Source organism: Diadema antillarum, unplaced genomic scaffold (genome assembly GCF_040938485.1).
Source record: "Diadema antillarum isolate AM-2024a unplaced genomic scaffold, OU_Dant_1.0 scf00000201, whole genome shotgun sequence".
Lineage (NCBI taxonomy): Eukaryota > Metazoa > Echinodermata > Echinoidea > Diadematoida > Diadematidae > Diadema > Diadema antillarum.
In genome coordinates, this window is record NW_027271090.1 from 3,238,421 (window position 1) to 3,264,976 (window position 26,556).

The 26,556-nt window shown below is 39.0% G+C and overlaps 1 protein-coding gene across 1 annotated transcript in view; it reads right to left on the minus strand.

The window, feature by feature from the left end:
- LOC139723882 (carbohydrate sulfotransferase 14-like) overlaps positions 1-24,102 on the minus strand; it is a 32,228-nt gene extending 8,126 nt beyond the window's left edge. Inside the window, exon 1 of the mRNA XM_071635091.1 lies at positions 23,882-24,102. The gene's annotated coding sequence lies outside the window, so the exon portion shown is untranslated. The remainder of the gene's footprint in view (positions 1-23,881) is intronic.
- Positions 24,103-26,556: the final 2,454 nt, after the last annotated feature.

Here is a 26,556-nt window from a genome sequence, read left to right on the forward strand (position 1 = left end):
TAACTCATTCTAGAAAGAAGGGCCGGTAGAAGCAATAGCTTAGATAATGATTTAAAAGAATCTGTTAAGTTAATTACAGTCAAATATAAACTTAAAAATATTTGCTTTCCATATATACCAGTTAATTCCGTTTATGAAAAATCCGCCATGTTTCACTTGTCCTTGATATTTTGTAGTGTGTCCATCGACCTTTTCCATTCCTTTCCTTTTCCTTTTTTTTTGTCCTTTCTTCCCTGCCCCTCTTTCCTCGTTCTTCGATGTCCAGTAACTGTGTGTGTGCATTTATCTTCATTTCTGTTTTTCAATTCAATTCAATTCAATTCAATTCAAAATAAATCTATTTGGAATTTTCTGCATTGAATATTATATTACAAATGAAATACAGTCATTTCTTTTTGTTTTCAAAACAATAAAACATACAATGTGTACATCCGAACATAACTGAGATAAACGTGTACAGATTAAAGAAAAGAATAAGAGAATACGTCGATTCGGAACCACTGTGTTTTGTGTTGTTATTGTTGTTGTTGTCGTTATTGTTTTGTTTGGCAGCGTGTATATCTTCCTTTTTGGTCACATTTTCCTGGCATACACGGCCAAATGGTGTCTGTGCCATAAATGTGCTATGTCATATAGTTTACAATGTTTACATTCTAAAATCATAGTATGTATTTTTTATAGTATCAGCATCATATATCAATGAGCAAATGTACAATGGTATATTGAAGAATTTAATATGAATATATCTTATTGGTATAACAAATTGGTGCTGTCGGTATTTTGTTTTGTTTCCAATGTTCCACTTCTTACAAGCTTGGCTTTTTAGTGGAACACTGTTTTCCATCGTTATGATTACTTACTCTTTTGTTGCCATGAAAAAGTGCATTGTTTCTTTTTTATGACATCATTCGTGCATATACTTTATGTTATATTTGACAAAAAATCTGCCCTTGTCAGACGAATGACAAATTGATAAATTGTACCGCTTTGAATCATGTTCTCTTTTTCTTTTTTGATGATGGAAATAAACAAACTATAGAATTGAATTGAATTGTCTTAAGGGCTAAAACTGTACGAACGGGGGAAAGTGATATGACCCACTGTGTCTTGTAGGTTAATGTGGATTTTACTGTTTTTAACAATCATTGAAGAAAATATGCTAGGAAATTCGCCGACATTCAATTTATACATAAAAATTCCATCGTGATACAAATACAAATCAGAAACTTTTTAGTAATTTACTGGAAACAAACAATTCATTTGTATGATCCAAAAAATGTGCACGATTTATAATCTGCAAGGCCTTTTTCTGAATTAAAAATAACGAATCAATTTTAGTCTTTGAGCAGTTCCCCCAGGCCAATATCCCCCAATATCCCGTAATTCAAGTATGGTAATGATAGAGTTGAATAGAGAGAATGCAATATTGGCTTTGGGAAGAGATATTTCAATTTGTGAATAACTGCAACATTTTTACACAACAACTTACATATATAATCAACATGAACCTTCCAGGAAAGATTGCTATCAATATAAATACCTGAGATTTTGCTGAATATATTTGATTAAACTGCAATCCATTCACTAATACTAAACCTGGAAGAGACTTTATTGTGTTACTGAAAACCATATAATTAGTCTTATTTATATTGACCGATAATGCATTCGCCTGAATCCATTCAAATGCTAGTTGCAACTCATTATTCACGGAATCGAGCAATACATAAGGATCTGAGTGAGAATAAAAAAGACTTGTGTCATCTGCAAACAGAAGAAATGACAGCAGAGAGGAGGAATTGCGAATGTCATTGATATATAGAATGAATAAAAGAGGACCCAAAAGGGAGCCCTGTGGAACACTACAGTAAATTGAGTTTATTTCAGAGTCGGGATTATTCACTGTACAGCCCCCGTTCCACTATCACGATTTGGACCCCGATCTGTCCCGATCTAGCAGATCGGGAGAGAGCGGCAAAAGCGTACGGGGATCGGAAGCATCGTAGCAGCAGCGTGTGGAGGTCGGGGTTGGAGCGGGCAGTTTTTCAGATCGGGAAGAAATTTTGAACCGGTTCAAAATTTCTTCCCGATCTCCCCGATCAAAATTGACATATTTTTAATCGTACGGCAAGCGAGGAGAGCGTAGTGACAGCGTAAACGCAGCGGGGAGAGCGTAATGACGGCGTAAACGCAGCGGGATGAGCGTAACAAGGTCTTTCTGAGCGTAGTAACATCGGCACAAGAACGGGAAGTAATTTTAGCTGTAATTTTCGAAGAAGAAGAAGAGATGAAGAAAAAGAAGAGAAGAAAGCAGCGAAGCAGCTACCCAAAAGGCGAAGAAAGAGAGACTGCACGTGATGCTGAAAGAGGAGGAAGAGGACATAACAGAATTTTGAAGAATATGAAATCATCTACAACTGGAGGAAGACGGACTATAAAAGCAAGGACATCAAGAAAAATCCTTTGAAAAATCAGCACGTCTTTGTTTATAAAATGCATTGCTGCAAAAGAACCGTGAGTTGAGGAGGCTCTTCAAGTTCAAGTTCAAGTTGATTTATTTCACTTCCAACAAACAAATAATAAAAAATACAAAGAAACGCTCATATACACAGACGTCATGAAATCAGTACTACAATGCGATGAACAGAATAACGTTGTAAAAGAGATGCAGGCAAATTATCAACAGAGATACAAATAACAGTTACGTCACTGTGGTAAATGCATACAAAATATTGCTGGAAATGGAGGGGACTGCTAAAAAGCAGAGCTTGTAGTATTAGAATGCAGTCCCCTCATAGAGAAAAATATATAATTGCAAAAAACAACAACAACAAATTTCCCTAAGCGGTAGCAAAAAAAAAAAAAGACAGACAGAGTAATACACACATACATGCACACATACGGACGCACATTAACAAACACATGGCGGCTCTCTTGTAAGGAAAAAATTGATGAGAGGATAGAAAGATATAGTAGTGAAGAAGGTAGTAAGTCCGAGGTGGACAAGGGGGGGGGGGGGAGGAGGGGAGAGGAGAGGGAAATGGTGGGTCATAACCAGGGCACTGGAGGCACAGAAGCACGGGCTCGCTGATGAAGAAAGAGTAGTGAGAATAACGAAGCAACAACAACTTTGAAAATCAAAAGTAAAAAAAGAAGAATGAATCTTCGAGGTCCATAGTATATTTCTTCGGTTCTGCATGCTAATAAGTTGACTGACTGCTGACCCACAGTCGAATCGGGGTACATCGGGGCACATCGGGCACTTTTCAGCTCTCTGAACGGGGTAACAGCGTGATAAGATCGTATAGATCGTTCAGAGCGTAGATACAGCGTGCATTGATCGGATAACATCGGCAACATCGCACTAACAGCGTAGCTACATCGTTCTAAAGCGTACCGGCAGCGGCAGAGATCGCAATGTCTAATTCCCGATCATCGTAGTAAGAGCGTAGCAAGCACTTGGTAGTCGTAACTGCAGCGTACTTAGAGCGTTCTAACATCGTACTGTGTCCAGATCGGCTCAGGTTTTACCCGATCCTTCCCGACCTGAGAAAATTGTCAAATCGTAGCGAGAACGGCATAGTGGAACGGGGGCTAACAAATTGATAGATGAGTTCTTCCAGGAAGGAAACTTCTGAACTACTCCAAGGCCTTTCCACGAATACCGTAATGATTTAATTTGTACAAAAGTATTTCGTGGTCTATTGTGTCAAAGGCCAGAAACAGACCGACTGTATGCCACTTTGTGTCAATAGCTTTCGCAACTTTCTCAACGAGTAATGATATAGCGTGGGTGGTTGTATGCTTTTCCGGAACCGGAATTGATTATCAGCTAGAATATCATATTCATTCCAAAATTTAAGTAAACGATTATACACCACCTTCTAAAGTATTTTCGATTTTTGAATGGACAAGGTGGGGGGGGGGGGGGTGTGGAGTCGGGAAATGTGCAAACACCGGGAAATGTGCAAACGCCGGAAAATGTGCAAACGTCTCGCCGGGAAATGTGCAAACGCCGGGAAATGTGCAAACGTCTCGCCGGGAAATGTGCAAACCTCTAAATTTCATCAACGGGAAATGTGCAAACGTGACGCCGGGAAAAGTGCAAATGTTCAATTTTGCCGGGAAATGTGCAAAAGCCACCGGGATATGTGCAAACCGTTCATTTCACCTATAGTAATGTATGTACAGATGAAAGAGAAACTCTCAATCAAACCTACGGATGGATCATTACTACCTTTACCACATGTCTTAGCCACCACCTGTATAGCGACTACCTTTTTTTTTTTTTTTACATTTTCAACATTTTCTTGTAAACCCAACAACGGATTTTTACCAGATTTGGCAGATAGCATCTAAATAGTGATATGGTCGTAATTTTTAAAATGAGCCCCCCCCCCCCCCACCACCACCACCAGCGGAGGGGGGGGGGGGGGGGGTAAAGCCTCAGAGTCCCTGAACTATATAGATTTTTTTGCTCTCTTCTTCTGCCGAACCAGAAAAAGATTGAACTAAGTTGGTGCTTTGAAGACATTAATGACTGAAATTTCATTTCTGATTATAGCGGATCCAGGGGTGCCCTGATTTTTTTTTTTTTTTGGGGGGGGGGGGTGACGCAGATCGAGGAGGGGGATTGTCCACCTTTTCAGCATCTTCTCGGTAAATCTCACGACAGATTATCACCAAACGTTGCAAATAGCATCTTTTTGGTGTTATGATCTTTATTTGTTTAAATGAGTCCTACCCCCCCCCCCCACCACCACCAAGGGGTGGGGGGGGGGGGGCGGGGGGATATGAAGCATGAGATCCCTAATCTCTGGATTTTTTAAATCTCCTTCTGTCAAACCAGAAAAGATAGAGGTAAGTTAGTGATAATGAAGACATTAATGACTGAAATTTCATGTTTGATTATGGCGGATCCAGGGGTGCCCAGATGGGGGGAAGAGGGGAATTTTCCACATTTTCAGCATCTTCTTGAAAAATCTACGACGGATTTTCATCAAACTTGGCAGATAGCATGTTTATGGTAGTATGATCTTCACTGATAAAATGAGCCCCCCCCCCCCCCGCCGAAGGGGGGGGGGGGGGTTGAAGCCTCAGAGTCCCTAAACTCTTCTTCTGTCAAACCGGAAAAGATAGAGGTAAGTTAGTGCTAATGGAGACATTAATGACTGAAATTTCATATTTGATTATGGCGAATCCAGGGGTGCCCAGATGAGGGGGGGATTTTCCACATTTTCATCATCTTCTTGAAAAATCTAAAACGAATTTTCACACACTTGGCAGATTGCATTTTATGGTGATATGATCTTAATTTGAGAAAATGAACCCCCCCCCCCCTCCACACACACACATACACCAATTTTTGCATCTGTTTGAGAAATCTTTTGGGTGCATTTACCAACTCTTTTTCTCGGCAGAAACAGGTTTTCCAAACTGCTTTCAAGGAATTTTTACCAGATGATAAACGCAAATCTGTTTTGGTTATGGGGTTCTGAAAGCCTTACGGATTTTCACCAAACGTGAGAGGTAGCATCTCTAGGGTACTAGAATCCCACTTTGTTCGAAGGGGCAACATGTCCAATTTGTTCCCTTTCCCCACAGCGGGGGCTAAGACGAGGGTAGCCACCACGTGATAAGCAGACATGAAATTTCATCAAAGTAGGCCAACCTTCCCAAAAATGTGATAAAATTGTGTTCTATTACTCTTAGTTGTACAGAAAATGTCTTCAAATATGTATTCCTTTTGTCATGCGTAGGGTTTTCAAGAAATACCTGACATTCTGAATTCCACCCGAACGACCCCAGCCCCTCGTCTCGGCCCCTTTCGAGGGGCTGAGATGGGGGGGGGGGGCTCCACCTCTTCCCATCTTTGGGGTTTCGGCGGTGAAAATTCGTCATAGGTTTTTTTGTGTGTATTTTTTTTTTCAAGAAGATGGAGAAAATTTGGACAATCCCCCTCCTCCCCCTCACCCGACCCAACCCCGATCAGGGCACCCCAGCCTGCACCCGTCATAATTAGACATGAGATTTCAGTCAGTAATGTCTTCATATATAGCACTAACTTAGTTATGTCTTTTTCGGTTCTACAGAAGATTATAAAAAAGTCCAGAGTTTAGGGACTCTGAGGCTTCAACTTCTCTCCCCCCCCCCCCCCCACCCATCCCTCCTCTTCGGCGGGGTAGGGGGATCATTTTTACAAATCAATATCAAGTTAGGTGAAAATCCCTTAAGATTTTTCGAGAACGTACAGAAAATGTGGAAAATCCCCCTCCTCCCTCTTACACCCCCCCCCCAAAAAAAAAAATCAGGGTACCCCTGGATCCGTCATCATTAAACCTGAAATTTCAGTAACTATAGTGTCTGCATAGCATTAACGTAGCTCTATCTTTTTCGGTTCGACAGAAGAAGATTAAAAATTCCAGAAATTGGGAATCTTAAGCTTCACCCCCCCCCCCCCCCGGAAAGGGGGCTAGGGAGGGGAGTTGAAGCCTCCCCCACCCCCATGGCCTCGTGCCCCGCATCCCTGGATTTGTAGTACACTTGAACTACTGTCATCAATGTCTTTATAGCACCAACCAAGCTCTATATTTGGTTATAGAATATCAGACGAATTTTGATAAAACCATAGTTCTTGGACTTTGAGGTTCACCCCCCCCCCCCTTTTTTCGGGGGGGGGGGGGGGTATGACTTTTCTAAACAAATTGAAATCCCATTGTCATAATGGTGCTTTCTGCCATTCTTTTTTTTTAATCTGTCAAGGATCTTATTAAGGCTATAGACCGGGGGCCCAGAGCATTTATTCAGCTGAAAAGGGTCACAATTTTTGATGGTCTCATCATATAAGGATGTGGCCAAGGGTCAATAAAATGAATTGCTGGCAAGTCATATCCTGTACCGTAAGCCTAGGGGCCACAAAAAGGGACCCCGAAAAATGGATTTATTCAGCCGAAGGGGGTCACGGACAAAAGTTGGTGGATATTGTTCCTTTGGGTGTACTTATCATGAAAACAGCAATGCCAGCTATTTTATCCTGTACGGGGCCCCAGACAGTAGCCCCAAAGGGCCCCACAAATATTGTGTTATTCAGCTGAAAAGGGTCACGGCTAATTTCTTTTGCAATGGAAGTAGTACCCATCAGAGATATACAAAACACCAAAGCCAGCTATTTTATCCTGTACGGGGCCCCAGACAGTAGCCCCAAAGTGCCCCCCCCCCCCCACACACACACACATACTCACACAAGAGTTTCATTCAGCTGAAAAGGGTCACGGCTAATTTCTTTTGCAATGGAAGTAGTACTCATCAGAGAAATCCAAAATACCAAAGCCAGATATTTTATCCTGCACGGGGCCCCAGACAGTAGCCCCAAATTGCCCCCTTACCCCCTTCTCCACCCCCCCCCCCCACACACACACACACATTGATTTTATTCAGCTGATAAGGGTTACGGCTACTTTCTTTTGTAATCGGAAGTAGTACTCATCAGAGATATCCAAAGCACTAAAGCCAGTTATTTTATCCTGTACGGGGCCCCAGACAGTAGCCCCAAAGTGCCCCTACACACACACACACACACACACACACACACACACACACACACACACACACACACACACACACACACACACAAATGCAGATAGACATTCATAATGTCCTTCAAAACGTACCTATTATAGCTTTTTAATTCTTCAGCAGTTTTTTTCTGATATCTAAAATACTGTTCAAGTAACCACATTCAAAAAGTTCACGTATAAAATCATGTATGATTTTATGACAATTTTGTATCAATGAAAACAATCTAATACTTTTGTGCAAAGTGCAAACAAAAACTAAATGTTTTCTTTTTTATTAAATAGGAATGTTTGTTCTTACGCAAACCATCAGAATGTACCCTGTTAATGCAAAGTCATGTAAAAACAATCTATGCCAGTTATTTACTAAACAAAGTCTATAGGGGGTACTACATACAAGGAACTATGTTTCAGTCAGAGAACCAAGATAAGTATTTTAAATATTGTAGAAACAAAAATGTTCATGTGCATTTTAATGTACCGGCTGGTATGCTATAGTGATGGGAGGGGTTGCATAGGGTGTCATTGTTACAGATGTTCATTTTGCTACCTTTTGTGTGATTTATTTGTTTGTTGGAAGTGTTAAAATGAAGTTTGTAGTACAGACAACTGACCCTGAGATAATCACAGCATTTGGGAAAGGGACATCATGGTAACTGGATGAAAATACAAAATAAAATATAAATAGCAAACTTTCCACATGTAATGAGAAGAGAGAGAGAGAGAGAGAGAGAGAGAGAGAGGGTGCGTGTGTGGGGGGGGGGAGGGGTGGGAAGAAAAAAAGGAGACAGGTTCAAGTTTCACACTTATCCCCTGTAATAAGTGTCAACATCACCACGGATTCTCCCAGGAATCGCACCTCTCAACCGGTTTTATCCTGCAAAGAGAATTTATGCCGGAGACCACATGTTTTCCTGGCTGTGTTGCAATTTGGTGTTTTTGATATCTGTGTTGCAATGGTTACGGCTACTTTCTTTTGTAATCGGAAGTAGTACTCATCAGAGATATCCAAAGCACTAAAGCCAGTTATTTTATCCTGTACGGGGCCCCAGACAGTAGCCCCAAAGTGCCCCTACACACACACACACACACACACACACACACACACATTGGTTTCATTCAGCCGAAAAGGGTCACGGCTAATTTCCTTTGCAATGGAAGTAGTACCCATCTGATATCCAAAATACCAAAGTCAGATATTTCATCCTTCACGGGGCCCCAGACAGTAGCTGCTTTGCTTTATTCTCTTTATTGTTTGCATCTCTTCTTCTTTTTAAATATGCGCTCCTTCGTCTTCATTTTCGCGACAACGACAACGTCCTCCTCATCATCATCAGTTTTGCTGTTCTGGCAAACATTTTCCAGCGTATCGGCTACGTTCGATTTTAGAGCGGCAAGAGCGGAAGACATGCGTAATTGAGTCTTGGAAATTGTAGGAACAGCGTAGCTAAAGCGGCCAACAGCGTTATCGAAGCAGGAATGAAGCGTCGTAGGAATAGGCCTTGATTTTATACGAGAGTAGAGAACTTAGTGAGAGCGTCGTTAAAGTGGGAAGGTCGTGCTTTGATCAAGAAAGCGGCGCAGCAGCGGGACCATGTCGTCGGTGTCTAGTTTAGACTACTTCCCGTTCTTGTGCCGTTGTTACTACGTTCAGAAAAACCTGGAATTGTTACGCTCATCCCACGGTATTTACACTGTCAATGCTCTCTCCCCGTTTGAGCTACGATTCAAAATAGGTCAATCTTGATGGGGAGATGGGGAAGAAATTTTGAACCAGTTCAAAATTTCTTCCCGATCTGTAAAATTGCCAGATCCAACCCCATCACCCAAACGCTGCTGCTACGATGCTCCCGGTCCCAGTACACTTTTGCCGCTCTCTCCCGATCTGACAGATTGAATAGATCGGGATGCAGATCTTGATAGTGGAATTACATGTGGGGACACTTTAGGAACACTTCGTGGGGCCCCGTACAGCTATATAACTGGTTTCGGTGTTTTTGATACCTCGTTGAGTACTATGGTACTTCCATTGCACAAGAAATCATAGCAGTGATTCTTTTCACTTAGAATAAAACAATACGGCAGCAATTTCCAGCTACTCGCTGGAGGCCCCTTAAAGAACAAAAATAACTGGATGGGTTTGTGTTTTACGTATCTCAGCTGATAATTCCACTGCCAAGGAAAATATGCATACATAACTCTTTTCAACTAAAAACACTTAATTCATATGGGGTGGGAATACCTTGGGGCTATACCTGTCAAGGGCCCTGCATCCGGGCCAATTTCGCACCTCTTTTAATCGAGTTCTTTAATGTTGAATTAAATTTAGCAAAAATTTCGCCTAGATGACATGGTAGTTCAATGTCATAATCTCTTCATTCAAATTCACTTTGAAACATTCACATTACCTCTAACCTTATTCTAAATAACACTTTTTCAACTGAAATCCATGTATAAGACAAGCACCATTCCACTATCTGTTCATTCATAAATTCATAATGATATAGTCACGTGATCACATGCTGCGCTCGTTCATTCAAATTAATTTCTGGCCTTCTTATTTAACATGTTCTGCAGTCAATTAAACAGATATGTTCATGCTTGACCTCTTTCCTTATTTTCTTTCATCGTAGTTATTGTTTTGTAAGCATCATAACATTTCATGTTTTCGTATTCGTTTAAGAGACTTTGACAGCAGTTTTTTTTAACGTGCTTTTTGAATCCGAAGAAGTAAGAAGCCACAAATTATCTGGCCGTTACGAGCGCTTTAATACGAGCGGTCGGCCAGTTCCAGGAAGTCAAGGTTATGATCCTCAAATGTTTTTTTTTAAATAATTCTTTCTATGTTTTCTAGAGATATACGTCTGTATCTATTGTACTGTCATGACTATAAAAAATGAAGTTAATCTGCATTACTGGTACACGTATAGGCCTATAATGACATGTATATGAAAGAGAAGGAGCGTTACAGAACAACCAAATCCAGTTATACTAGATAAGAAATATGATACTTTTACTGCTTTATAACAGTAATTTATAGATGAAACGAAAACACAATTAGAAAGACACGTTAAAATGATCTGAAACAAAGAAATAGCATGATTTGAATTTGAATGAACACGTTTGGAATTTGACTGTCTTTCGCGAAATGTAATGACTGAAATACCCTTTTCGGCAAGTCAAGGCGAATTTGAGTGAACGTATAGGTACCAGCCAATTTGAATACCCATTTTACGAATTCGAACCTTCTATCAAATGAACAGACAAGAGTGCGAAATTGGCTGGGAAAACCTAACTGGCTTTGATGTTTTGGGTATCTATGATGTAAACTAAGGCCTACTTCGATTGTAAAAGAAAAACATCTATGACTCTTTTCAACTAAATGATGTCATAATAATTATGTGGGGGAGGGGCACTTTATAGCTACTGTACTGGGCCCAGTACAGGATGAAATGACTGGTTTTCGTAATATGGTCATCTCGGTTGTGCACTATACAGAAGTATGCTTCCTTTGCAAATTTCTTGGGTGTTTTGCTACTGTAACCTATAGGACCCCGTATACAGGATAAGATGACTTGCTGTGGTGTTTGTGATATCTCTGTTCAGTAGGCCATGATATTTACGTTACAAAAGAATTTGTAAGACCATTTTCAGCTGATTCACAGTACATGTATAATGGATGGGACACTGTGGAGCTACTGTCTGGGGCTCTGTACAGGATAAAATAACTGGCCTTGGTGTGTTGAATATCTCTGATAGGTACTTCTTCCAGTGCAAAAGAAATTACCCGTGTTTGGGGCTATACTGTCTGGGGCCCCGTACAGGATAAAATAACTGGCTTTGGTATTTTGGATATCTCTGATGGGTACTACTTCCATTGCAAAAGAAATTAGCCGTGACCCTTTTTAGCTGAATGAAACTATGTGTGTGTGTGTGTGTGTGTGTGTGTGTGTGTGCCGGGGGGGGGGGGCTCCTTTGGGGCTACTGTCCGGGGCCCCGTTACTGGATAAAATAGCTGGCTTTGGTGTTTTTGATATATCTGATGAGTACTCCTTCCATTGCAAAAGAAATTAGCCGTGACTCTTCTCAGCTGCCCGAATAAAGTCAATGTTTGTGTGTGTTTGTACGTATATGGCCTATGGGGGTGGGGCACTTTGGGGCTACTGTCTGGGGCCCCGTACAGGATAAAATAGCTGGCATTGGTGTTTTGGATAACTCTGATGGGAACTACTTCCATTGCAAAAGAAATTAGCCGTGACCCTTTTCAGCTGAATAACACCATATTTGTCGGGGCTCTTTGGGGCTACTGTCTGGGGCCCCGTACAGGATAAAATAGCTGGCATTGCTGTTTTCATGATAAGTACACCCAAAGGAACAATATCCACCAACTTTTGTCCGTGACCCCCTTCGGCTGAATAAATCCATTTTTCGGGGTCCCTTTTTGTGGCCCCTAGGCTTACGGTACAGGATGTGACTTGCCAGCAATTCATTTTATTGACCCTTAAGCAGGGTTCCCACTATCACGATTGGCGCCACGATTGAAATCGTGGTCTTAATCGTGCAGCAAGCGTGATAGTCTTATCAGATCTTAAGGTCAATCGTGGCAATCGCATTAATCGTAGGAAAATTTTGGACGGTTCAAAAATTTTCTACGATTAACACGATTAGTTTTTGATCGTGATCATCGCATCAGATCGTCTAGGATCGTATCCAAACGCAGCAAATCTCTTCTAATCGTGCTTCTTAATCGTGTTGATCGGGATCGACTTTTTCACTTCACTTCCGCTTATCATCATTATTATTTCTTTTTGCCCATTTGCCCTTATTTTACTCATAAATTGATTTATTTTGTATTCTGATAGGTGGTAGCCTGCATTTTTAGATTATTATTTCCAAACGGTAAATTGTATGACGGTGTAGGGTTTAATTGTGGTAATTTTTAAGGTACATTATCAAAATCATTTTTTTTAATGATTTCATGAAATGAAAGTTGTATTACAGACTTTTAGATGTTTTCATACATTATGTTCATGATGTTTTCATTAATGAGTTGCTATTACCATTATACAGACACACAAACCAGGATATGGGATAACTTTTGTAACGAAAACAAAAAATGAGCAAAAATAAAATGACAATTGTATGTCTGCACGTATTGACTATAACGTAAGTACAAAGATGAGAATAATCTAATGAATTGTGCTTGAATGGGTACATATCAAAGGTAAATGGTTAATTTTTAAAAGTATATTACAGAGTATTTTTTTTGGGGGGGTGCAGTATCCTGCTGTTTGTGTATTGTACAGTAATTAAGAGTTGTTGTTTCATCAGCCATCGTTTGACCCCTATTTTGACACTTTTCAATGTCTTTTTTTTTGTATGTTATTATTTTTCACAGTTACTTATTCAATAAGTGTAGCAATATACCCTGCGAAATAATTTTCGTAAAACCTCCTTTTTTGTTAAAAAGTGACATCATTTTGATTAGGGAGTCACTTTTCTGTTATGTGTGTGTATCGGTTATGCTAAACATTGTTAAGTAAAACACTAAATCAAGCCGAATAAATCAAACTTTTAATAACCCATGAGATAACGACATTTTGAAATAAAAAGGCATATGATACATACACTTTGCGAATATGAAATCGAACACATAAGCAATACTATCCATTCGGCCAACTTTCTTATATCGAGCGTATATAACACATAATACTATGTTACACAACATTCAAAATGATCCCATCCTCTTTCTTAGCTTCCATTTCATCATATAATTATTTTCTTCATGTATTGGAGAGAAAGGTCATTTTTGTCTTGCTGGGGTTTTTTTTCTGGGGAAGAGGGGCAATCATCTGATCTTATGTATTTGGGTTCGTTATTTCATTTTTTTTTGTGAGGGGGGAGGGTGAGCATGTCGATTTAATAATCTTTTAATTTCTTTACGTTTGATATTAGATGAGGGAATATCTGAGGTTATGGCTGGCCTGTGTGCTGCTTTCTCTCTGATAACATAATCGTCATTAGCAATACTGCAAAGGTTACGTTGTCATCATCGTCAACCTGTCGAGCCTTGCCATCATCAATGGTTGTGGATAAAATTAATAGGCCTAATCACTCTGCATAATCTAAGGGAAACAATGAAATCCATCGTCAGCCGGACTATAATATTCCCATTCGGGTCCAATCGCGCCTTAAATGGGGGTCGCTTCTGATCCCGATCGTAAAAGATATCGTATCTTATCTCAGCAGCCCGTATTGGTTCGCGGTATTCGTATTGGAACGTATCAGTACGTTGCTGCACGTACCAGATCGGGGATCCTGATCGTAATGGTCATGTTAGATCGGTACCAATCGTGAACTCAATCAAGACAATCCTGTCGGATCGTATTTGAACGGCAGACCAGATCGTGACAGATCGTATCGCTTGAAATAGACCAATCGTGACCATATCGCATCCAAGCGTAACAACATGTATTGACTCGCATAACCTCGTATCCAAACGTGAAATTTCAGACGAGTTCAACAAATTTTCCACGATCAGTTACGAATGTCCAATCGTGGCGTTCGCAATGGATCGCACGATAGTGGGAACCCCGCTTAAGCCACATCCTTATACAATGAGACCATTAAAAAGTGTGACCCTTTTCAGCTGAATAAATCTTCTGGGCCCCCGGTCTACTATATCAAAGGTGGAGGTTCATGCGCAGTTTTGACATGCGAGTTTATCTACCATCTTTATACACAGTATTGCTAAAGTAAATGGTTTGCACATTTCCCGGCAAAATTGAACTTTTGCACATTTCCCGGCGTCACGTTTGCACATTTCCCGTCGATGAAATTTGCACATTTCCCGGCGTTTGCACATTCCCGGCAAGATGTTTGCACATTTCCCGGCGTTTGCACAATTCCCGGCGAGAAGTTTGCACATTTCCCGCCTTTGCACATTTCCCGGCTCCACAAGGGGTGAAACAAAATTAAAGAGTTTTTTTGTTTCATCCTAACTATCTTTTGATGGTGATGGAGACCTCATTAATACAGCTGATATACACACGACATACTAAACATTTCATGTTGCTTCATTATCGTATCTGTGAACTTTAATGCAGACGTCACGTCGTCCCGAAGTTGAGTAAAAATGGACACAAGATAAAGAAAATGATCAAATTCGGCTGTGATCGTATTAAAGTCAGTTTATTGGTGAGGGCATCTTAAAGCCATCGTGGAGTTTCTCAGGCTGATAACATATAAAGATCGTTTAAGCGGGGTTCCCACTATCACGATTGGCGCCACGATTGAAATCGTGGTCTTAATCGTGAAGCAATCGTGGTGATCTTATTAGATCGTATCAGTTTGTATCAAATCTTGAGGTCAATCATAGCAATCGCGTTAATCGTAGAATTTTTTTGGACGGTTCAAAAATTTTCTACGATTAGCACGATTCTTCTGCTTATTTTTTTTTTGGAACATTTATTTAGCCCTTATTTTACCTGCAAATCGTATATACTTTGCAGTGGCGTAAATAGGGGGGGGGGGGGCATGGGGGGGGGCACGTGCCCTCCCCCCCCCCCCCCCCAATCCGCCGAAAAAAAAAACTTACCAAAATGGTAATTCAAGGGTTAGTAAATTGCTTTTGAAATCGACATGAAAGGGTGATCAAGAAATAAGATATTTCTCTAGGATTTCTTTCAACCATAATTAAAGAGGCGTGATTCCTTTTTGGCATTCTGAATATGAGCAGGATGTGCGCAGTGTACTCAGAACATCCGAACGGCAAAAAGAGTTGCTGCAATGTTGCGCAATGTGATGTAGAATGTACACCTTTGTACCTTACACTTCGTTATATCAAAGCTATAGATCATTGATTTTGCAGTGTTGCGTTACATACTAGTCTATATTAAAATGCCTTGCATTGCCAATAATAAGACTTGACCTGGGCTATTTCCTAACTTTTCCATGTACATAAAACACACACACAAACGCAAATAATTAGGGGATGCTCTAAAGTGCAGATTTTGGACATCCTTCCCGCGCTTGGTCATCACTTCGACGCCCCCTCGTTGATCATACCTCCCCCAATCATGAGCATAAACCGACACCCTTGACTACCAGTGGCTGATCTGATCTGATCTTAATTTCCAAAGCGAAAAAATATAGCTACAAACGGCAGTTTTTGGACTGTAAAATGCCAAAATTTTCAAGCTCGCTCGCTTCGCTCGCTCGCATTTAATCGTTATGCCATTCTCCTGATGTTACTGCCAGTAATTGCCAGCTGTTGCGCCTGGTGCGCGCCCCCCCCCCCTTAATTTTCAAAGCGAAAAAAAAAAGTATAGCTACAAACGGCAGTTTTTGGACTGTAAAATGTCAAAATTTTCAAGCTCGCTCGCTTCGCTCGCTCGCATTTAATCGTTATGCCATTTTCCTGATGTTACTGCCAGTAATTGCCAGCTGTTGCGTCTGGTGCGCCCCCCCCCCCTAATATTCAAAGCGAAAAAAAAAATATAGCTACAAACGGCAGTTTGGGAACTGTAAAATGTCAAAATTTTCAAGCTCGCTCGCATTTAATCGTTATGCCATTCTCCTGATGATGCTGCCAGTAATTGCCAGCAGTTGAGCCCGTGGCGCCCCCCCCCCCCCTTAATTTCAAAAGCGAAAAAAAAAATATAGCTACAAACGGCAGTTTTTTTTACTGTAAAATGTCAAAATTTTCAACCTCGCTCGCTTTGCTCGCTCGCATTTAATCGTTATGCCATTCTCCTGATGTTACTGTCAGTAATTGCCAGCAGTTGCGCCTGGTGCGCCCCCTTAATTTCCAGCTCGCTCGCTTTGCTCGCTCGCACTTAAGCGTTATGCCATTCTCCTGATGCTGCTGCCAGTAATTGCCAGCAGTTGCGCCCCGGTGCGCTCCCCCTTAATTTTCAAAAGCGAAAAAATATAGCTACAAACGGCAGTTTTTGGACTGTAAAATGTCAACATTTTCAAGCTCGCTCGCTCGCATTATTATTGTTATGCAATTCTCCTGATGTTGCTGACAGTAATTTGTCGTTTCACACCCTCAAACCATAACCCATGTAAGGAAAACTTACAATGTTGCTCAATGACTGCGCTGTTGAAAGTATCACATTCCGTAATGTATTGTAGTCTCCATTAAGTTTGCAGACCGACAGCGCACGCACACACGCACAAGCATACACACCCTCAAAATTACTTTTCCACGAGGTGCCCCCCCCCCCCAATGTCTCGACCCACGGTACGCCACTGATACTTTGTATTCCGCGAGGCTGAATAAGGGAGAAGTGGCACAATGAAATATAAAATGACGACATCACTGAAACATCCACCAGAAGTAGAATGTTTCACATACCCCACAAAGTAACTTTTGTGACTTTTGAAAAGTGACCATTGTCGTGGATGTTAGGTCACTCGTTCATGACTATAAAGATCACCGTCATTATTTCCCACATAGAAGTTAGTCAATAAGTGTAGCAATACCCCTGTGAAATAATTTTTCTTGATTTTTTTTTTTTGGGGGGGGGGTTAAAAAGTGACATTATTTTAGGAGAGTTACCTTTCTGTTGTGTGTGTATATCGGTTTTGTTAAACACTGTTAAATAAAACAATAGACCAATAGTGACAAATAGACAAAGAGACCAATCGTGACCATATCGCATCAAAGCGAACCAACACGTATTGACTCGCATAACCTCGTATCCAAACGTGAAATTTCAAACGAGTTCAACGAATCTTCCACGGTCAGTTACGAATGTCCAATCGTGGCGTTCGTAATAGATCGCACGATAGTGGGAACCCCGCTTTACTTGCTTGCTATGGCTTTTTGATCGGCTTTTAACCAGGTTTGGGGCTAACTTCGCACGATATTGAAAATTCCAATTCCATCTCCCCCCCCCCTTCCCATGGAGGGGGGGGGGGAGATGAATGAGTATGAAAACACAACGGGGTTAATCAAAATAAGAAAAGTGGTACACGCGTAATTAAAAAGTGAATAGAAACAGTCTGAAAGTACTCGTGCTTATAGTGATTATTTGCAATTTGTATGTAAATTTCTGTTTGCACAGCTGCTGTCAGGCTACAGACAGAACATGCCACCATTGAGCAGCTGCAAGAATGTTCAGGTAATGACGTTTTCTACTCCAGTCCACCGATAGTTCGGCAAGGTGGAAATCATGAACAGGACCCTGTCCAACGAGGTGGAGTTGAATTCAAATCTCAATGCATACATTTGTATACCATACAGGTATATTTTGAAAATTCTGAAGAAAAGAAACGATGGTAGAACGATATTTTTTCCAGGTTCAGCAGAAGTGACATGTTCCTTTCGCTTTCCCAGATCATTGAAGAGTATTAAGAGATTGAGTATTGTTATGTTGTTAAAGATATTCTTATATTCTAGCAAGACATATCCTAAGCAGTCTTAGGCAGTATAGGGAAACCATGTGGAATTATGCAACGGAACCCTGGTAACACACTCTTGATCTGCATTTTCTTAACTCGTGAAAACCGTCATTTTTATACAAATGAAAATGAATATTACAAAGTGTGATCATATACAGCATGATAAACCAAATATGAATTACTTACACTGACTTATCCTCAAACTTCTTCAAAGCTATATGAAAGCTTGCAAAGAAGTATAATCATTGGTAACCCTCTGTGCTAAGACCCACGATGAGCATGAGCGCCATGAGTATGACAGTAAAGTCAAGTTGATTATCAATCACCCACAAAAAATCCAAAACAAACAAACGATCAAACGAAAAAAAAAAAGGTCCTCCTTTCATTGTGTTCATATGCAAACTTCACATATTACTAACGTAATCTCCAATACAATTCAGTAAACATGTTGGGCTATATATTCTATGGTATCAGTAGATTATATCATATTAATGGAACAGATCTTTATCAAAATGATTGGTTTAGAGCGTACACGCGACCAGGCATATATTTTGCCTATATGCTTATGACCAGTCAGTAGTAAAGTATAATGACCGGTCATTAGTACTTTCATGTAGAGATGGTGACCAGGCGAGATGCCATCGTTTCATTTACCCGCAATGATAGGATCTGCTTCATTATTTTATAAAGCAAATAATACACATTGGGGTTTTTTTTCGGGCAGTAGTATATTTACCTGCAGTGGACTCCCGTTATAACGAAATCCTCAGGACCAGCAGTTTTCTTTCGTTATATCGAAATTTCGTTACAATAATAGTATAAAAAACAAAATAACACTAAAGAAAGAGAGCGGAAAATATTGCGGCCTGAATTTTTGCTTCGTTGAACCGGAATTTCATTATAACAGTATTAGTTATAACGAATGTGCACTGTACCGAAATGTCTTCGTTATAACCGAACAAAAACAATTAAAATAATAGAGTGGATAACGTTGAAGCTAGAAACAATAAAAAAAGAATTGAGCGGATAATGTTGTAGCCTGGATTTTTACTTCGTTGTAACCGGAATTTCGTTACAACAACCGTGCTCGTTATAAAGGGAGTGCACTGCACCTTCGAAACAGACCAAACGCCTTCGGCTATCGCCTCGGGTGTGTTAGACTGTTCCAAAGATACCTGGCGTGCATATGGGTAATTCTTACCAATGCTCGCTCCGCTGTGTGCAAAATACTCTCATACAAAAGTAAATAAGCAGAATGATAATGCCTGCGTTCAGGCATTTTTTTCCATTTTTACTGCAGATCCCTCAGAAATTAATGTTTCAAGGTTTGTACTGGCATTGTATACATAAACATTGTAATGATTGAACAAAATAAAAGGTAACCAGGGAAAATTAAAGAATAACATTATTGTAAGATAATAAACAAATGCACTATTGATATATTGAACTTAAAATTAATCTTATGATATAAGCCCAAATGCCTGAATGATTTTATAATAAACACACATTTCCGTAAAGTAATGTATATATGCGTACACAAAATGCCGTGGTCATGAGGCCATGGTTATAAACAGCAGGGCCCTGTTTCATAAAGCTGTTCGTAAAATTACGAACAGCTTACGAGTGACTGGTGATCAGTTCTGATGTCATACTTATCAGAATTTCCATAATTCAGCACAAGAACTGATCACCAGTCGCTCGTAAGTCGTTCGTAACTTTACGAGCAGCTTAATGAACACCCCCCAGGTGTCTGACATTTTAAACTCAGCAACACGAGCTGAGCTACACAAGAAAACACAACTGTGCACTTTCTACATGTATGTGTTGTTTGCTAGATTTTCCCTCATGAAAGTACACTTGATGAGGGTGGAGTCCAGTTTACTCTGCATCACTCAATAAGAAGCTCTTAATGTATAGGGATACAACAGCAATTACAGTACGCTTTAGAACTTTGCCAAGCAGAAGGCCTGCAGCTGTTGTTTAAACAACTGAGAAATTCATTTCAGTTACGCAATCGTAAGCTGCCGCAAGTATGAACTCTGAAGATCATGACACTCTTCGCCTTTCTTTCCTATATATTTGAAGGTTTAGTTAACTATAGAGGGGGTAAAAACCACATATACATGTCGATTTAATTAGATTAGATTAGATTAATTCGATTCAAATAAAGAAATATTAAGAGATTTCTCCATTCCTATTCTATGAAAAGCATACATTCATCCGACTTGTTACTGGCATTAAAATATGTTAAGGGTATAGGCCTACTATTCCACCTGCAATCTGAAAAAAAAGGAAAGCCACGAGTTTTTCCTCATACTAGAAAATGTACTGTGGTATTCTTCTCATCTAGCAATCACGGCGCGGAAACTTACAAATGTAAAACTTTGAAGGGATGATCCAATTTTCCTCAAACTCCATTGATATGCTCTACTTATATCGCATCGCATTCACTCATTCCACATATACCTGGGAATTAAGTTAGAATGCTGATTTGCTATAATCTGAAAATTAAATAAACAGTCATGACAGTCCACGTAAGGATTTGTAAATGTGTCCGCAAAAAAGACGAAGATGCGGAATTCTGTATGAATTATATATTTTGTTTATATTCAGTATCTCGTCAGCATCGTCTCGCATTGCATTCAGTAAGAGCCAATTTAACCCTATTAAGCCCAAGCTATTTTGACCCCTCACATTGTGCCCCCCATATAACTTTTTTATTATTTGATGTATCATCGTCATATTTGGCACATGGGTAGAGTAACTCATACTCTACATGACCGTACATTTGAATTTTCTCAAAGTCACCCATGGAGGGCGCTATATACCAAAATATAAAGAAATACATAGGAAATATGCTAAAAACATGATTTTTCTGTATAATTTCTTTATTCCCATTATGTATGTCTTATTATAGACTAATCATTTTCACATTTGCCACAAATGATAAGCAAGTGAAATCTTATTATTTGTCATGGTTGAAATTTCTCAAGGTCACCACATGGGGGCACTATTCATATCAACACAAAGAAATACTAGTACATTATGAGACCCGAGATGAAATGTTTGGGATGGGTACATGTATAGTTATGACATTTCATATAAGAATAATAGTGGAATTTTGAGATTGCAAATTGATAGTATGATAAACTATTGATATTAGAGGCATAACTTGGGTGAAGGAATCAACATAACACAAATTAGAAGGGCAATCTTTAGAAAATATTATTGTTTTCAATTATCTCTATTATATCTATTGTTTTATGCCTTTGTCACATAAAAACAAAGGAAATAATAAGAAAAACTTTCCAGAACCATAATTACTTCAAATTTTGCTCCTTCAACAAATTTCAGCCAAGAAACACCCATTCCATACACTGTATATGCTGTTAAATGAAATGAGAACAGAAAAAAGATGCAAAATCTGACTGACATGGTTGTCAGTTTATGGTTGCCATGGCAACCAGCAATATCAAGTATAGCTAAATTATATAGCAAAATGTTTGCAATAAGATTTTAGGACAAGTCGCCAAATTTGGTTGAAATCGGATTAAGGGCGAAGGAGTGGCAAATGAAAATCTGGTAGGGGGCACAATGTGCCCCCCTTGGGCTTTATAGGGTTAATTGCCAGGCGAGCCAGAGACTTAATGCTGGCGATGAGAGTTCTTTGTATTTAAACTTTCAGCGTGTGTAGATGGATGACATGACATAGAGATTTAAACTTTCAGCGTGTGTAGATGGATAACATGACATAGAGATTTAAACTTTCAGCGTGTGTAGATGGATAACATGACATAGAGATTTAAACTTTCAGCGTGTGTAGATGGATAACATGACATAGAGATTTAAACTTTCAGCGTGTTTAGATGGTTAACATGACATAGAGATTTAAACTTTCAGCGTGTGTAGATGGATGACATGACATAGAGATTTAAACTTTCAGCGTGTGTAGATGGATGACATGACATAGAGATTTAAACTTTCAGCGTGTGTAGATGGATGACATGACATAGAGATTTAAACTTTCAGCGTGTGTAGATGGATAACATGACATAGAGATTTAAACTTTCAGCGTGTGTAGATGGATAACATGACATAGAGATTTAAACTTTCAGCGTGTGTAGATGGATAACATGACATAGAGATTTAAACTTTCAGCGTGTGTAGATGGATAACATGACATAGAGATTTAAACTTTCAGCGTGTGTAGATGGATAACATGACATAGAGATTTAAACTTTCAGCGTGTGTAGATGGATAACATGACATAGAGATTTAAACTTTCAGCGTGTGTAGATGGATAACATGACATAGAGATTTAAACTTTCAGCGTGTGTAGATGGTTAACATGACATAGAGATTTAAACTTTCAGCGTGTGTAGATGGATGACATGACATAGAGATTTAAACTTTCAGCGTGTGTAGATGGATGACATGACATAGAGATTTAAACTTTCAGCGTGTGTAGATGGATAACATGACATAGAGATTTAAACTTTCAGCGTGTGTAGATGGATAACATGACATAGAGATTTAAACTTTCAGCGTGTGTAGATGGATAACATGACATAGAGATTTAAACTTTCAGCGTGTGTAGATGGATAACATGACACAGAGATTTAAACTTTCAGCGTGTGTAGATGGATAACATGACATAGAGATTTAAACTTTCAGCGTGTGTAGATGGATAACATGACATAGAGATTTAAACTTTCAGCGTGTGTAGATGGATAACATGACATAGAGATTTAAACTTTCAGCGTGTGTAGATGGATAACATGACATAGAGATTTAAACTTTCAGCGTGTGTAGATGGATAACATGACACAGAGATTTAAACTTTCAGCGTGTGTAGATGGATGACATGACATAGAGATTTAAACTTTCAGCGTGTGTAGATGGATAACATGACATAGAGATTTAAACTTTCAGCGTGTGTAGATGGATAACATGACATAGAGATTTGAACTTTCAGCGTGTGTAGATGGATAACATGACATAGAGATTTAAACTTTCAGCGTGTGTAGATGGATAACATGACATAGAGATTTAAACTTTCAGCGTGTGTAGATGGATAACATGACATAGAGATTTAAACTTTCAGCGTGTGTAGATGGATAACATGACATAGAGATTTCCAGTGCACCTTACATACCTCTTTTTTTTCCGGAATTTTCCCCTCCATTATGTATTCATATCTCACGCACCTTCTGTTCCTAGACATTGAACAAATTAATGATTCCAGAGCTTTTACGAAAAAGGGCGCACTGCTTGAGACTTGTTGACCTGCTATATCTAGGGTTCACTTGATTTTGATTACTAGAATATTCATAACAATGCGTAATTACTACAAGTTTTCGCTATTATTGGATACTTTGTTCATTTCGTATTGTCTTGTTTCCCTTACTTTCCGTTACCAACCAAAGTGAAATGTCTGGTTTTGTCGAAAAATGGCCATAAATTTGAATAGATTTAAAGGACTGGAATGCGAAGACTTTGTAACCACGGTTACTTCTCCAATGGAAATTATATAGGTAATGATTAAGATATATTGTGGAAAATCAATGGCTTTACGCTCAGAGAACGAGAAGGGGGTTGGAGAGAAATATTATGTTCGAATACATTCATGAGCGCTCATGAATGTTTCTTCTGCTACTGCCCTACGACGAAGCACGGATTATCTTTCCGTACCCCATAGGTCACGGGCTAGATCGGAGAATGGTTGATAAGTCTTGGTGGAAGAAGATCACTAACAGCATCACAAATCTCAATTGACATCGTACCATTCTGCTGGTTATGATAGCTCCAAAAAGACAAAGAAAAATAGTCCTCAGCTAGCTAGGTACGCTAGATGAATGAATGCAAAGCAGAAAAAGCAGAAAACAATTAATCTCACTTACCTAATTTTCCGTGTTTGTATGGTAAAAGCGTATACTACTTTGAAATGGGACCAAAGTTCTCATGAGTACTGCGATGCTTCCCGGTAATATTATTCACAATCCCACGAATCAGGCACCAGTGGCGTCATTCCAGAACGCGTGGACTACAAGCAATGTAAGCATTTGCTCACACCATGCCCCTACGATACCGTTGTACATGTATTCTCAAGTTCGAAAACGGTTCCGTCAAGTGGTTAGGCTGAAATGTCATGTCATTTTCACTGGCCAAATTTATTTAGAAGGAAAGAAAAAAAAATCGTGTTCAGCGTACAGCACGAATGCGGCGTATCAAACAATTCTTGATGAATTACTGCCACCAACTTATCAAGACATATTTGCTCTACGCTTCAAACGAAGCTGCTCCACGCCACCTGTTGCTATCACTTGCCACCAACACCTTCACATTATTATTTGCTCCCCTGCTTGTTTTTTTTTTAAATCATTATCATTTTGGTAGCATGATGATAACCATGGGCTAAAAAAAAAAATTGATTCATGTTACTACGGTGAAGTACTTTTTGAAGACATTATCACACACTTAATAATTGTACACACAAATAATGCATACGGAGCATGCACAATTTTCGTGATAAGCAAATACAATAAACAAAGTTTTTTATGAGCTTGATTCCCATATTGTACACTTGGTGCAAAGCAGAAATGATGAACATCAAAGAGTGTATTTATGTATACGTATCCTTAACGTTTATATATGTATACTCTAATTTTATAAGTGTAACCATCTAATTCTTCATATACATGTAACTTCATGGACAAGCTGCTGTCGGAATTATATCTTCAAGGGTCAAGGTTCAAGGATCTTTGCTATGGTGTAAACGGAATGCAAGGGAGGGGCGCTGATAAAAGAGATTTAAAATGCCAGTTTTAACCACTAGGTAAGCTGTATGTTCTAATTTGGCATTACATGTATATTGAAATGGATAGGTTGGCTAAAAAAAAAAAACTGTTTCGGCGCCGTCATCAATGGACAAGGAGATTACTCCACTTCATGACGTCATTTCGGACAACAATGTAAAGAACAGAAAATTCAACATAATTTCACCTTTCTCGCATAATGAAAGAGTGCTTGACTTACGTTATTGATCATTAATCATTATGACGTTTGCAGTAAGCTAACACCAACACTTTCCTTCCGAAGAACATTTCCAATTCTTCATTTTTTTCCTGAGGAAAAATTCTGGTTCCATGGCTACAAATTACAAGTTCAAGTTCTTTATTCAGCAATTCTATGAGATAATACGCAATGAAATCTTTGCACACAAAAACACTTTATTTATTTATTTATTTATTTGTTTTGTTTCAGTAGGGTAGCTCTGTCAGTGGCTAAACACTGTTATTCTCAGAGGCCCTACACATCTATAACATACATCACGAAATACATACATTGTAGACACATTAACAGAAAAATAACATAATATACAATTACGGTACACTTACAACATGGCCAGATAATTGAGTATTGCGGAGGTCGAAAAATAGATAAATAAACTTCATCTTTAACATTGCAATTCACTGAGAAGTGATATGTTGAGACATGATTGAGAAAAATTGAAGTGTCTAGGTTACAGCACATGTATATATTGCATAATCCATAATTCTTCATTTCACATCATATTACATAATCATAATCTTTCTCGGAAACAATCAACACACAAATTTATACATTTTTACAATTGTATAATGACAGGGCCTTTAAAGACAGTCTAACTGAATAAACACAAATAACCTGCTCACAATACCATTCTTTCATTCATTATATAATAACTGAAATGATATAGCATATGAGAGACAGAAAAAAAATCCTGTTTCAACCTCAATCAGTATCATATCTGACGGTACTATAGAATTCGTAATATCCAACCATATATAACATTGTTGGAGAAAATAAGGAAGTATATGGAAACGCCATCAAGCAAGTGGAAAAAAAAATTCATATACATATTATTCTGAACAAAAAAAAAATCATATAATTATCATTAACTTTACATTACTGGATATCATTTGATACACAATCCATGCGTAATGAAACATACGTCATGATATGAAATATAACACTAAAGATCACAGATGAAGAAAAGAATCAAAGTACTCTCAATATTACATCTGCAGTCGTAATTACTATCACATTCCATATCTCACTCTCAATAACACAGTTTTGATCCAAAAAAAATACTAATACAAAACATACTATTTATCTCTAACACTTAAATAACACAGTATTCCTGTTACTCTTGTCTTTAAAAAAAAATGTTTCACTACAAAACATTTGGCGCACAAACTAATCACTCATGAAAGAATGAAATAGAAAGAAACAAAATCAGATAATGAACAATTTAATAACTTAGCAACCCAGGTATTTAGCTTATTCTCAAGTTTGTCTCTTTGGCACATTTACGATTATACAACCCTGTACAGGGCAGAGAACAAAAAAAGAAGAAGAAGAAGAAGAAGAAGAAATAAATGGAGCATGTATTATAAGAGTGTAAGGACACAACACGAAGGCTTATCGCCTAATCTTATGAAGTTGGACCCTGATTACAAAATAATTCATTCAGATTTACGTATTAGCAGGGGCGTCACCAGCTTTTTTTCAAGGGGGGTGCGTTTTGACACTA